The sequence below is a fragment of the Acinonyx jubatus genome, chromosome D3, assembly GCF_027475565.1.
Source record: "Acinonyx jubatus isolate Ajub_Pintada_27869175 chromosome D3, VMU_Ajub_asm_v1.0, whole genome shotgun sequence".
NCBI classification, from domain to species: Eukaryota; Metazoa; Chordata; class Mammalia; order Carnivora; family Felidae; genus Acinonyx; species Acinonyx jubatus.
The window spans coordinates 25,312,294-25,324,831 of NC_069392.1; the positions used below are offsets into that span (position 1 = coordinate 25,312,294).

General features: G+C 54.0%; 1 protein-coding gene across 3 annotated transcripts in view; it reads left to right on the top strand.

Moving 5' to 3' along the window:
* The first annotated feature begins 4,233 nt into the window (after positions 1 to 4,233).
* The window catches only part of TPST2 (tyrosylprotein sulfotransferase 2), a 52,438-nt gene continuing 44,133 nt past the window's right edge, over positions 4,234 to 12,538 (top strand). The window contains exons 1-2 of one of the 3 annotated variants that reach the window (XM_027050925.2): positions 4,253 to 4,346; positions 6,491 to 6,710. The gene's annotated coding sequence lies outside the window, so the exon portion shown is untranslated. Of the gene's footprint in view, positions 4,347 to 6,490; positions 6,711 to 12,538 lie in introns of all 3 variants that reach the window. The other 2 variants (XM_053205474.1, XM_027050926.2) reach the window with 2 other exon arrangements.

Sequence of the window (12,538 nt, forward strand, 5' to 3'; positions counted from 1 at the left end):
AGCTGCAGTGTTGGGCAAAATGCTTCCATTCCCTGGGACTCATTCTGCCCGTCCCTACGAGGGCAGCTCGACTGTTCGAGCAGGCCCGAGACTCTGACGCTGGCATTCCATGGTTCCCAACTCCCACGATTCTCCAAGATTCTGTAGTTTATCTCCGAACAGCCGTGACTCTCTGATTCCCAAGCCAAGCCACACAGATTGCCGTCCTCGGTTCCTAAGGTCCGTGGGTGAAGCTCTGACACTCTACTCGGTAGAGTCACAAGAGCCGACTGTGAGACCTCGCGGACAGCAAGATGCGCGATTCGGTGAGAAAGAGAAAGAAAGAGAAACACGCTCCCCATTGAGATATGACCCAAGCTGCTCTCTGATCGCTCAGAACTTGTATTTCACGCTTCTTGAGAGAACTATTTTGGGCGGAACAGGTGTTTTGTTTCGTTTTCCGTGCGCCAATCCCGTGAGTCCTACAAAAGGCGAACATAACAGAAATCCACTGGTTTAAGGAGTGACAAAGCTGACGCGTGTTCGTAATCTAGATTTTCCAGGCTGCTGTAACTCAGAGGTGTTGAAGCCCTGATTTTCTCACAGGTGCTCTACGAAAACAGGGTGCGTGGTAGCCGTGCGGTGACGCGAGCTGACGCTCGGCAAAACAGAGCAAAAACGAGGCAGGCAGTGTCCCAGTAATTTATTTTATGCCTGACTTGCCGCTGTGTCCGTATATTATCTAGCTTTTGTTAACAAGCTCCTGAATCAACACACCACGTGATAAAAAGCCAGGACAAACGCAAAGGACGAGTGAGCCCAAGACAAGGCCACGTAAAAAGGTGGGGAGGGAGGGTGACATTTAAGAGTGACCGACCTGTTGCTTCTGCCGTGGGTCCTACTTCCAACGAAACGTGAGATTTTCACCACCTGAAACAGAATTTCAGAGCTGAAAGAGAAGTCACTTTTTTTTTTTTTTTTTTTTTTTGCCTCGAAATGGAAACTTAGAGCATTCGACTTTATCAGGTGCTCACCAGAAGCACTGATGACGGGCACCATGCTGGAGGCCACCAGTGGAGCCGGACCTGGTCATGTGGCTGTCGTGCCCACAGCTTTTTGGGGGGGCTTCCCGGGGCCGGTTTGGACTCTGTGGGAGTTTGGCCCTAAATGCTGGCTTCCAAACGCAGTGCGCACTGGGATGTCATCCTGTTTCACTATTAGATCCCAGCTCATGAATCTCTGAGTCACAGGCCTTTGGGAAGACAAAGCGCCTTGGTTATGGAACGCTATCTCCCGTCCACAGCAACAGGAGGCAAACCACGATCTTTGGGGCATCAGGGCACGGACACAAAATCAGCAGTGTGTGTGGGCGTGAGGGGCGGGGTGAGGGGTGGAAGGGCCACCCAGGGCTGTGATCCCTTGCGTGCCGGCACCCGATGCTGATGGACACACAGCAACCGAATTTTGGGAAAGGTTCATTGTGCCAGGGTGTCCCAAGGAGCTTCCAGAGAGGTGAGCATCTCTTTAGAGCCTCGTTGCCATGACAGCCAGTCACCTGGATCCGATCCCTAAGATCAGAGTGTTTTATGAAGCTTGGGTACCGAGCTAGGAGTGCACCGTCAGCACAAAGACTAGAACTCAAGAACTATGAGATCGTGACCTGAGCCGAAGTGGGATGCTTAACTGACAGAGCCACCCAGGCGCCCCTGGAGTCAATGTGTTTTATGCCACATTTATTCTTCCTGCTTCTGACAAGTATTGGCTGAGGGCCTCCTAAGTGCCAGGCTTCATCTAGGTGCTGGGGAAACAGGTGGGGAGAGAAGACAGGCGAGGCCCCCTGCCTGGTTGGTCATGGATTGGAGGAGCAGACCGGAGGAAAGCTGTCATTTGGTTTCAAAGCCACATCAAATTCCTGGGCTGCATGGTCCAGTGTCCGTCTCATCAGAATCTCCTGGGGGTCAGGTAGGCTTCCTCAAGGAGGGGCAGCTAGCTTGAGATTTGAAGGGGTTCACCAAGTTGGAGGACCAAGAGGAGAAGGTCCAACCTAGAAACCAGAAGATCATCTGGTCCCCTTCTTCAGCCCCACAACTGAGATCTGCCAATCCTGTCTTCCAGATATCTCTGGAGCCCGAACATCCCCTCCCTGCCTCTGGTCCCACCCTGGGTTGGCCACCTCCCCTGGAGTATTTCAACAGCCTTCAACCTGCCTCCCCTGCCTGTCCTCCTCCACAGAGCAGTCAGAGGACCTCTGCGGAAAGCAAAATCAACCATGTCCTTCCCCTGCGGAACACCTTCCTGTCTTTCCAGTGCTGCCGGGTGAGGTCCTGACTCCTTCCCACATTCAGCAAAGCCCTGCAGCATCCAGCCCCTGCAGACCCCTCTGATCTCCTGTCTCCCCCCACTCCCCACATCTGGTCCACTGCATTTCACGAAAGCCTGCATCTGGAAAGTGCTTCCTGCTGGACCTTTGTACCTGCTGGTCTCTGTGGTTGGCACACTCTTCCGTAGACCTTTACCCATGTTTCAGGCCTCAGTGTAAACACTCCTGGTCCTCCCTGCAGGGGCCAGGTTAATCCCCTCTGTCCTTCCCAATTAGAGGTGCCCACTGTATCGTGACTGCATATTGAAGGGTCTGGTTTCCCAAGTGGATGCAGGGTCCTTGTCCTCCTGTTAACTGCTGAATCCCAGTGCCCGAAACAGGGCGCTCAGGAAATGCTGTTGCTGGCCAGAATGTTATTAAACAGATGGTCCCCATTCAGATCTCTTCCCTTGATCTCCAGTTCTCTGCCCACAAAGGGGGCATTATAAAACACCCAGCAGAGTTACTATGCAGCTAATCACACAAATCCTCTAATATGTGCACAAGAAACACTATATGACATCGTTCTTAAATAACAGTCAGCTTCACGGAGACAGGGGATTTCATATCGTCAGTCCCAATACTTTCTACATGGTAGGCACTATTTATTGGACACGTGAATGAATTAATGAAGAGCTATGAATGAACGCACGGGCAAATTACCTCTTTTCTGTAGGCCTTGGTGCTGTTATCTGTAAGATGGGGGTGACAATACACCTATCACAGGATATTAAAAGTGCACATATGTAAATGTAGATGGAGTGTTTAGATAAAGGCCTCGCACTTAGTATATATATGTGTGTGTGTTTGCCATGATGGCTGTAACTATTACAGAAATGCTATTATTTATTTTTTTTAATGTTTATTTATTTTTGAGAGGCAGACAGAGAGACAGATAGTGAGCGGGGGAGGGGCAGAGAGAGAGGGAGACACAGACTCCGAAGCAGCCTCCAGGCTCTAAGCGTCAGCACAGAGCCCGACACAGGGCTCAAACCCGTGAGCTGTGAGATCATGACCTGAGCTGAAGTGGGATTGCTTAACCAACTGAGCCACGCCGGCGCCCCAACAGAAATTCATTTTAAATAGGCCCTATATACAGACGGTTAAAAACAACAACAACAAAGAACAAAGGTCCACAATGAAAGGTAAGCCGCATCCCTTCCTTCCCTTTCCTTCAGTGAGTATGCATATAATGCAGAGATAGATCTGTTACGCACCCATTTTACAGATGAAGAAACAGGCACAGAGAGGTTAAATATCTTAGATGGAGCTGAGTCCCACCAGCCTAGAGTTTTATTTTACTCATCTACGCCAGGGTTTCTCAACCTCAGCACAGCTGACATCTTAGGCTGGGGGTGGGTGGGTTGGGGACGGGGCTGCCCCGTGTTATTGCAGAATGTTTAGCAGCGCCTCAGGCCTCTACCCACCAGACACCAGTACGACACCCCCATCCCCCAGTTGTGACAACCAAAAATGTCTTCAGATATTGTCAAATGTCCTTGCGGTGGGGGCAGGGCAAAGTCGCCCCCTTCTTGAGAACCCCTGACGCCTATGAATATGTATGATAGCCCCTCTCTCTTTTTTCCTTGTGTCACCCACACCGGAGCATAAGTGCCCTCTGTTCAGGGCGTAGTCTTCTCTCACACCACTTCTCCGCGACCATGCCACCCCGCTGCTTACAGACAGAAGGGTACGCCTCTGAAACAGAGCTGTCCTGGCAGGAAGAGTGGTGAGCTGCCCGTCCTGGGGGGTAAGCCAGCACGCAGACGAGGACTTCCGGGGCGGGGTCGGCTCCCGGGGCCGCCCCGCCCCACCGCGCGGTCCGGAGGCGGACCGCAGGGGCGGTGAGCCGCCGTGGGCGGGGCCGCGCCCCGTCCCCGCCCCCACGCAACGTCACGGCGCCGCGGCCCCGCCCCCGCGCGCGGGTGCCTCCCCCTCCCCCGGCCGGGGTGGCTGGCCAGCCCAGAGTCGCTGGGCGCGCGGGGTCGCCTCGCCGCGCCTCGGCACGGTAGGTGGCCCTGGGGCGGCGCGTGGGGCCCCGGGTCGCAGCCGCCGGCAGGGGGCCGCCTGCGGGTCGGCCTCGGGCTCCGGGGAGCCCTCGGCCCGGGCGGCTTCTTCCCGGGCCCGGCGCGGCTGCTGGGGCTCCGGGGCTGGGAGCTGGGCGGGAGGCGGCGCGCGCGGCCGGTTCGAGGATCCGCAGGCGCCGGGCGTCCGGAGCGATGTCCGCGGGGTGCGGCAGAGCCTCGGCCCCCGGCCCGCGCTTCCCGCCTCGGACCCAGCGCCCGGGTGGCGCTCGGCGTCCGTGTGTGTGTGTGTGTGTGTGTGTGTGTGTGTGTGTGTTGGGGGTGGGGGAAAATCGGCGTGTGACCGCCGTCGGGGTCCCCGACCCCTCCTCGCCTTGCGGGGACCCCCGGGCGGGCGCGTGGAAGTTAACTTGCAACGCCGTGCAGTTGCGAGGTGTGTCCAGAGTGGAGGCGGCGGGGGGCGGAAATCGTTGGCTGGGGAGGGCGCCGCCGAGAGCTTGGGGTCCGCGGAGCCCTCGTGAACTTGAGGGTCCCCCGCGAAATTCGGCCAGAAGACCCCACCGCCCGGCAACCTCCCCCTCGCAGTGTGAGCTGGAGGCGAGGTGCCAGATAAAGCTGGGACTGGGAGTGGCCGCGAGGGAAGAGGGGCTTGGTCACCGAGGCTGGACCTGGCAGAGTCGTTATTATTAAATGTGGGACAGAGGTCAGGTCTGGCTTTCCCACTCAAACGCACATCCCCTCGGGAGGAAGGGTGGGAGCCATCCGATGGAGTGCAGTTGTTACAAGGCACTGTGCTTATCACTTGGGGAAACTGAGGCTCAGAAAGGCATGTGCCCACGGCCCTAGTAACCTACTAGGGCCCCCAGGTAGGACGTGGCAGAGCTGAAACCTACCCTCAGGCCTCCTGACTTCATGTGTCATGTCGGGATGTTGGGGAGGGGAGCTGGCAAACTCCTACTCATCCTTCAGAAGCTTCAGGCAGCACCCCATCCTGGGGTGCCTAGCAGTCCCGAGGCATTGTGGGGGGGTTCCTGTTTTGAAACCCACTGAGGTAACTTGCTCTTTCCTTCACTTACCAACCTCCTTGTAGGTCTGTGTCCCGTACTGGGCTGTGCACACCTCTGCCTACACCCCGTCTCTTTTCCTTCAGCTAGGTGGCCTGATGGATAGGCCAGGCCTCTGGAGTTAGGCAGATCTCAGTGTGACTCATCCTGGTTTAGTAGTGAGGTAGCCTGCTCGAGTCATTCTTCCTTATCCAGCCTCAGTTTCCATGACTGTGAAATTGGGTTTTTTGAGTCATTCGTGAACCATTTTTACCCTACTGAATCCTAATTGTATTATTGTATTATTTACCCAGTGTATGTGCTTATATCACTGTTCTTCCAAATCGCATATGACCTGTTTACAGCAGCTTTACTGAGATACAATTCAGATTTTAAAGCATTCAGTTCATTGGTTTTGAGGATATTCGCAGAGATGTGCAACCACGACTACTACCTAATTCTAGAACATTTTCATCACCCAAAAAGAAACCTTGGACCCATCGGCAGTCACCGCTCAATCCCTCCTTCCCCAGCCCCTGGCAACCACTCATCTGTTTTCCGTCTCTGGATTTCCCTGTGCTGGACATTTTATGCAAATTTTATGTAAATGCAGTCACGCACGACGTGGCCTTTTGTGACTGGTGCTTTTCACTTAGAATGAGCCCGAGTTTTGCCCATGTGGTAGCATGTAGGGGTTCTGTGTTCCTTTTTTTTTTTTTTTTTTTTTTTTTTGCTATTTCATGACTTTCTGTTTTTAATTCCAATATAGTTAACGTGCAGTGTCTTATTAGTTTCAGGTGTAGTATTTGATTACCTTTTAAGGGCTGAATACTATTCCACTGTGGATATACTCTATGTTTCCACTTGGCAGCTAATGGATGTTTGCTTTCTGTCCACTTTTTGGGAGTCGTGAATAATGCTGCTGTGAACATTTGTGTACAAGTCTGTGCAGGCACATGATGTTTTCAGTGCTCTCGGGTATATCCCGAAGAGTGGAATTGCTGGGTTGCACGGTAATTCTATGTTTAACCTTTGGAAGAAGGGCCAGTTTTCCAAAGCAGCTGCCCCATTTTACAATCCCACAGGCAGCCGATGAAGGTGTGGATAATCTGGACTAAATACAGTCTCCGAAGCCGTCCTAATCTTTGAAATCACTGGCTCTGATGTGCTCATTATAAATTATATTCCAATACGCATGGAATTAAATGCCTCATTAGCAGAAGGAGGAGTGTTCTGTGGGTCACGAGGAACAGCCCCGGGACCATCAGGAAACCAGTGACGAAGCCCAGCCAGCGCTTAGCCGAGGTATGTGTGCGTTTACATCACTTCTGTGATAGTGACATAACTTGCTGAAGGCATCCTGCTGGGCCCTGTGTGGGACCGGGGGCAGTGGGGAGCCCGGGGGCTCACCCCAGACCTGGGGCTGCCTATTAGGAACCTGCACACAGTGGAAAGAACTGCTCAGACCTTCCCACCCCAGGCCAACAGGGCATCCCGTCACAGCAAAGACCCACAGAGGCCGGGGGAAGGCTTGTCCCTCAATTGAGAAAGGGAGTCTGGTCCTGCCCGTGCTCCCCCCTCCCCCGGCCCCCCATGCTCATTCTGAAGGTGCCCTCCCCTGGTGGCCATGTGAGGTGGGCCATCTGAGTAGCCTCAGTGAGCCACTCCTTACTTTAAGAGATGCTCCCCTCCAGGCCTGCAACCAGCAGTCCTGACTAGGGCAGTCGCCCTACTGGTGCCCCTCGGGATGCACAGACATCCCGTCCCTCCTGTTGGCATTGCCCCCGTGCCTGGGACCCCCACCTCTTCCCTCATGCTCTCTGGCTTCTGTGAGGTGAAGCTGCCCAGGTCAGAGTATGACGTTTTCATGGAGGAACCAAGTTTCTCGAAGGTGATCGGGTCTTCCTGATGTTCTTAAACCTGTCGTCTGATGGCTCTGGAACTGAAGCCAGCATTCATCTGTGCGTTCTGGGCTCCCAACAAGCAGCCTTGTCCTACCCGGGCATCTGTCGTTTGGGAGGGCCATTGCGATGGGCCTCTGGCTGCTGTATCCAGCCCCAGCCCCAGCCCCAGCCCCTCTTGCCTTTATTCATTTGTGCATACTTCCCTCTCCTCGCCCTTTTAAAATCAAGCATTCCTGCATAGCCTGGGGAAACATGGGCCTAGGCATGCATGGGCCTCAGTGTATCCTGCTGGGCAGAGGGTGTAGACCCAGCCACAACTTAGATGTAGTGCCACCTTGGGACTGGTAAAGCCATCCAAGTGTGTTATCGACGTGACTGTGAATCGATTTGCAGTGAGAGAGGTGGGTCAGAAGTGGCTGGTGTGAGTGATCTGAAAGCCCGGGTATGGCCCAGCTGGCTCTGGTTTGCCACGCGGCACTGCAGAACCCTGTCTGGGTAACAGCAGCTCCTGGCCTCTCCACCTGCCACCTGTTCCTGCCATCTGCAAGGTCCCCTTGCCCTCTGCAGCCACATGTTCACCCTGTCTGGGGCCGCTCAGGAGACAGTTTTGAGATCCCGCCCCCTCCCATGCCCCTTGTCTGGTCTCCTCCACCCTGGGTTGTGGCCTGAGGAGGATTCGTGGGAATGATTCCTTGAGAACAGCCCACGAGCTGGGCCAAGCCCTCAAAATCCTAGGGGAGCATTGCTGAGGGAAGCGCCCATATGCCCAGGGGAGCGTCTGGGGCTGCTGCCTCTGGAGGAGTTTCATGTAATCCTGTGTGCTCAGCTGGTGGGAGGCAAGGCAGGGCAGCAGTGCCGTCTGCCAAGTGCATTCTTGCATCAACCAGACTTTCGACCAGGCTCCGGTGGCCAGCAGGCAGACCGAGCGGTAGCACGCATGATGGAAGGCTCAGGCTTGCGTTAGAATCTGGTTAGTCCACTTCGTGGCTGCATGTCTGGGTTTACTGGCTGCCTTCCCCATGCTTCAGTTTCCTTGTCTGCAGAAGAGAGGTGCAGCGAGGACCTACCTCCTGGTTTGGACCAGAGGAGACCGGCGGGGGGCCGGAGCGGGGCGGGGGGGGCATAAAGTGCATACCTTGGTACAAGGCAAAATGTGAGGGTTCAGGGTCAGACAGGCTGGAGTCTGGAGCATGTCCCTTTGGATGCCTCAGCTTCCCCATCTGTCAAAAAGCAATAATTATAACTGATATCAGTAGAGCTCACCAGGCACAAGGCACTTTATGTGCGTCAATCGGATTTGATTCTCCCCCTGGCTATATGAAATGGACAAGCCAAGGGGCGCCTAGGTGGCTCAGTCGGTTGAGCATCTGACTCTTGATTTTGGCTCAGGTCACGATCCAGGGTCATGAGATCAAGCCCCATGCCCCTGTGCACATGCATATGTGTGTGCTCTCTCTCTCTCTCAAGTTAAAAAAAAAAAAAAAAAAAAATTGAAATTAAAAAAAAAAGGACAAGCTGAGGCACAGAGAGGTGAACTAATTTGGATAAGATCCCTCAGCTAGGAAGTGGGAGAGACAGGATTTTAATCCTGAATCTGTACTCTTAATTATCATCTCCACTTAAAAAAAATTTTTTTTTTAAATGTTTATTTGGTTTTGAGACAGAGAGAGACAGAGCATGAGTGCGTGAGGGGTAGAGAGAGAGAGGGAGACACAGAATCCAAAGCAGGCTCCAGGCTCCAGGCTCCGAGCTGTCAGCACAGAGCCCGACACGGGGCTTGAACCCACAGACCATAAGATTCCGACCTGAGCCAAAGTCCGACGCTCAACCGACTGAGCCACCCAGGTGTCCCTCATCTTCACTTTCAATTACCATCTTACCCCCTCCTGATACCCTATCTTAATGCCCAACACATAGAAAACACTAAGAAGATATCAGTTATTATTACTGTATTATATATATTGTTACAAATTACTATGTATTATTATTTAAGTTTGTAAATTTATTTTTGAGAGAGCACGTGCTCCCATGAGAGTAGGGGAGGGCTAGAGAGAATCCCCAGCAGGCTCTGCACTGTCATCACAGAGCCCCATGTGGGGCTTGAACTCACAAACTGTGAGATCATGACCTGAGCCAAAATTAAGAGTCACACACTTAACCGACCGAGACACCCAGGTGCCCCTACAAATTATTAGGTGTTATTGATACATATTCATCCCTTTTCCTGCCCATTTGTCCACGCTCTGTCCTGGATGGCAGAACACACAGGGCTCTTGGCTTGTGTAGCCCAGATTCCTACCCCCCAACCCTCACCCCCCACCCCCACTCCCTCCCATTCCCCACGGTCTCTGGAGCAGTTGGGGCTGGGTAGAGGCCTGGAGGCATCTGAGCCCCAGCTTTGCTTCCCAGGTCACTCTGTGACATCGAGTAAGGTGTTTCCCCCCTCCGAGACTCCGTTTCCCCAGCTGTGAAATGGGCAGATGGGGCTGTAACATGCTGGCAGTCGATGCCTGTGACCCACAGGATGGTTTTTGTGTGGCTCCCATGGTGATTCATTTTACACGGAGCCAACATTCAAATATTTTTAGAGAATAATCCAATCTCCCCACTTCTTTTGGGACCTCAGGAGCTTGGGCCAAACCGGAGTGGCCTGAAGCTCCCCCTTAAATGTCCTGGGCTCTCCTGGTCGTCATGGTGCCCACCATTCTCCATCATCACACGCGTGACCTGTCTGGCCCCAAGGGCCCTCTGGCCCGGTGTGGGTCTTCGGGGCTCTGAAGACACCATGGGCCTGCCTGGGTGTCACTTGAACAAGCAGTTCCCATTGCTTTACAAGCAAAAGTGTTAAACCACTTGTGCCCGTGTTTTTCAAGAGTCCTTCCAGCCCTGTTTTTCTAGCAGATTGGAGGTTATCCGAGGCCTCCTGTTCTGCCACTGTCGGCCTCAAGGCTCTTAACACGTGGGAACGTGTCCTCATTCCCCACCCCCTGCGGCGGGGGGGGGGGGGGGGGGGCGGGAAAGCCCCTGTCTCTGGGCCCCAGGGTCCCACCTTACTGGTTGAGGTTCTCACAGAACCCACGGTGAGATATTTGAGGCCAGCTGAGGTCCCTGTTCTGTGAGCACTGGCGAGCGTATTTCTGCCTGTGTCCCAGCACGTCTACACCACCTGAGTGGCTCGGGGAACACCGTCCCCTACCCTTTCTCCGTCCTCACAGGGTGTCAGGGAAGGATTTGTTATTGATGATTCCATTTCCTGGAAACCGAGGCTCAGGATGGTCGAGTCACTTTCCCAAGGTCACACAGGCCTGATGGGACAGCATTGGGGTTTGAACCCAGACCTGCCCAACTCCAGAGGCCGCCCATGGGAGTCTTTCATCCATCCCATCACTGCACAGATTTCCGCTGAGTGACGCCCCCCCCCCCCCCCCCCCCGACGCATCTGCAGTCACTGGGTCCCTAGCAACTGGCACTGAGCCTGGGTCATTAGAAGCACTCAGTAACTTCCTGGGAAGTAGGGACGCGTGGCAGTTTCTCAGCTAGATGCTGGGGTGCAGGACTTAAGAAGCCCCTGGGTGCCCGGAGTTTACCCTCTGGTGGAGGCATCAGACGAGATAAAAAGTAAATCACATCTCCCACCTGAGGTGCCTACCTAGAAAGTTGGCAAACGACAGCCCCTGGGCCCAGTCCAGCCCCCGGCGTGTTTTTGTAAATAAAGTTTTGTGGGAATACAACCACACTCATTCACTTACATTTCCTCTATGGCTGCCTCTGTGCTACCAGGGCAGAGTTTGGTGGTTCCGACAGAGACCCATGTGGTCCACAGAATTGAAAATATTTATTATCAGGCCCTTTGCAGAAAGTCTGGCAAGCCCTGAGCTACTCATCTCTTGGGTCCCTGTAAGTTGTGATATTTTGTAGTTTGGTGGCTGTAAGGTGATAGCAAAAATAATGATTGCTGTTAATATTTGAGTGCCTACTGAGTACTTGGCTCTTCACATGTATGTTTCTTAGCTCAACTCTTATCATAAGGGACTCTAGTACCTTCATTTTATAGGAGAGGAAATTGAGGCTTATAGGAAATTGACGCTGGGTCACTGGCCCGGAGTGTGTGGTCCAGGGAGTAGGTAAGGCCCACTGGAGCCAGGTCGTCTCATTTTTGTTTTGCGGGAGCTCCTGCCTGAAACTCACGGAGCTCAGAGGAGGTTTCATTTTGATTTTGACTGTCCATGGCTATTAGGGTACCTCCACATCTTGCCCGGTCTCCCATTTAGTTGACAAATAGGGGGCCATCAGGACGGGGGTGGGGTGTAGGGGGAGAATGGCCAACCCTGTGAATTCCAGAGGAGGAGGCAGCAGGCCAGAGAGGCCACACAGGCAGCTAAGTACTTTGGGGGATGGGAGGCAGCCAGGGAAGGCTTCCTGGAGGAGGGGGCGGGGTACAAATTGTGCCAGTAGGAGTTAGCTGGGTAGAGGAGGGCAGGAAATGTGTTTCTGCGGGGAGAGAACCACAGGTGCAAAAATTCAGAGGTGTGAGACCCTGTGGCCTGGTAGGCCTGACAGAGTTCGTGGTCTAGCCCTTCCGGATGTTCGTAGGTGCCTGTTGGGGTGGAGTGGGGGGTTACCACTGGAGTTCTGCAGGGGTAGAGCCACCACACGACTGTGGCTCCTGGCTCGCGAGGTCGGTGGTTAAATGCCGGACTCTTGATCTCAGCTCAGGTCATGATCTCACGGTTTGGGGGTTTGAGCCCCTGCATCGATCTTCTGCACTGATGGTGTAGAGCCTGCTTGGATTCTCTCTTCCCTCTCCCCCCCACCCCCCCCCCCCCGTGCCCGCGCGTGCGCGCTCGCGCCCCACTCAATAAAAAAATAAAAAAAAAAGAAGTGGAGTTACACCAGCAGCCAGTGGCACCCTGGAGAACCTGGGTTCCCCCCTGGAGAAGGAGAAGTTTTCCTCTCCACGTCTCCCTCTGTCTGCCCTTTGCTGACTTCCAGAAAGAGTCTCCGCGGGGTGCTAACTTAGTTTCTCTCCAGGCTCCTGTTGTTTAACGCTGAGCACACCCCCTGCTGGCCTCCCCAGGCTGGCCTCCCTGGGCGGCAGCCTCCAAGCAGGAGGCGGAACGATTATTGCTCGCTGTGCATGTAGTTTGGCAGCTTCTTTTTAATTAGGGCATGTTTTTCGTTGAAGCCGGTGGGTTCTAGCTCCCTTTGAAAATGTTCTAACAGCATTGA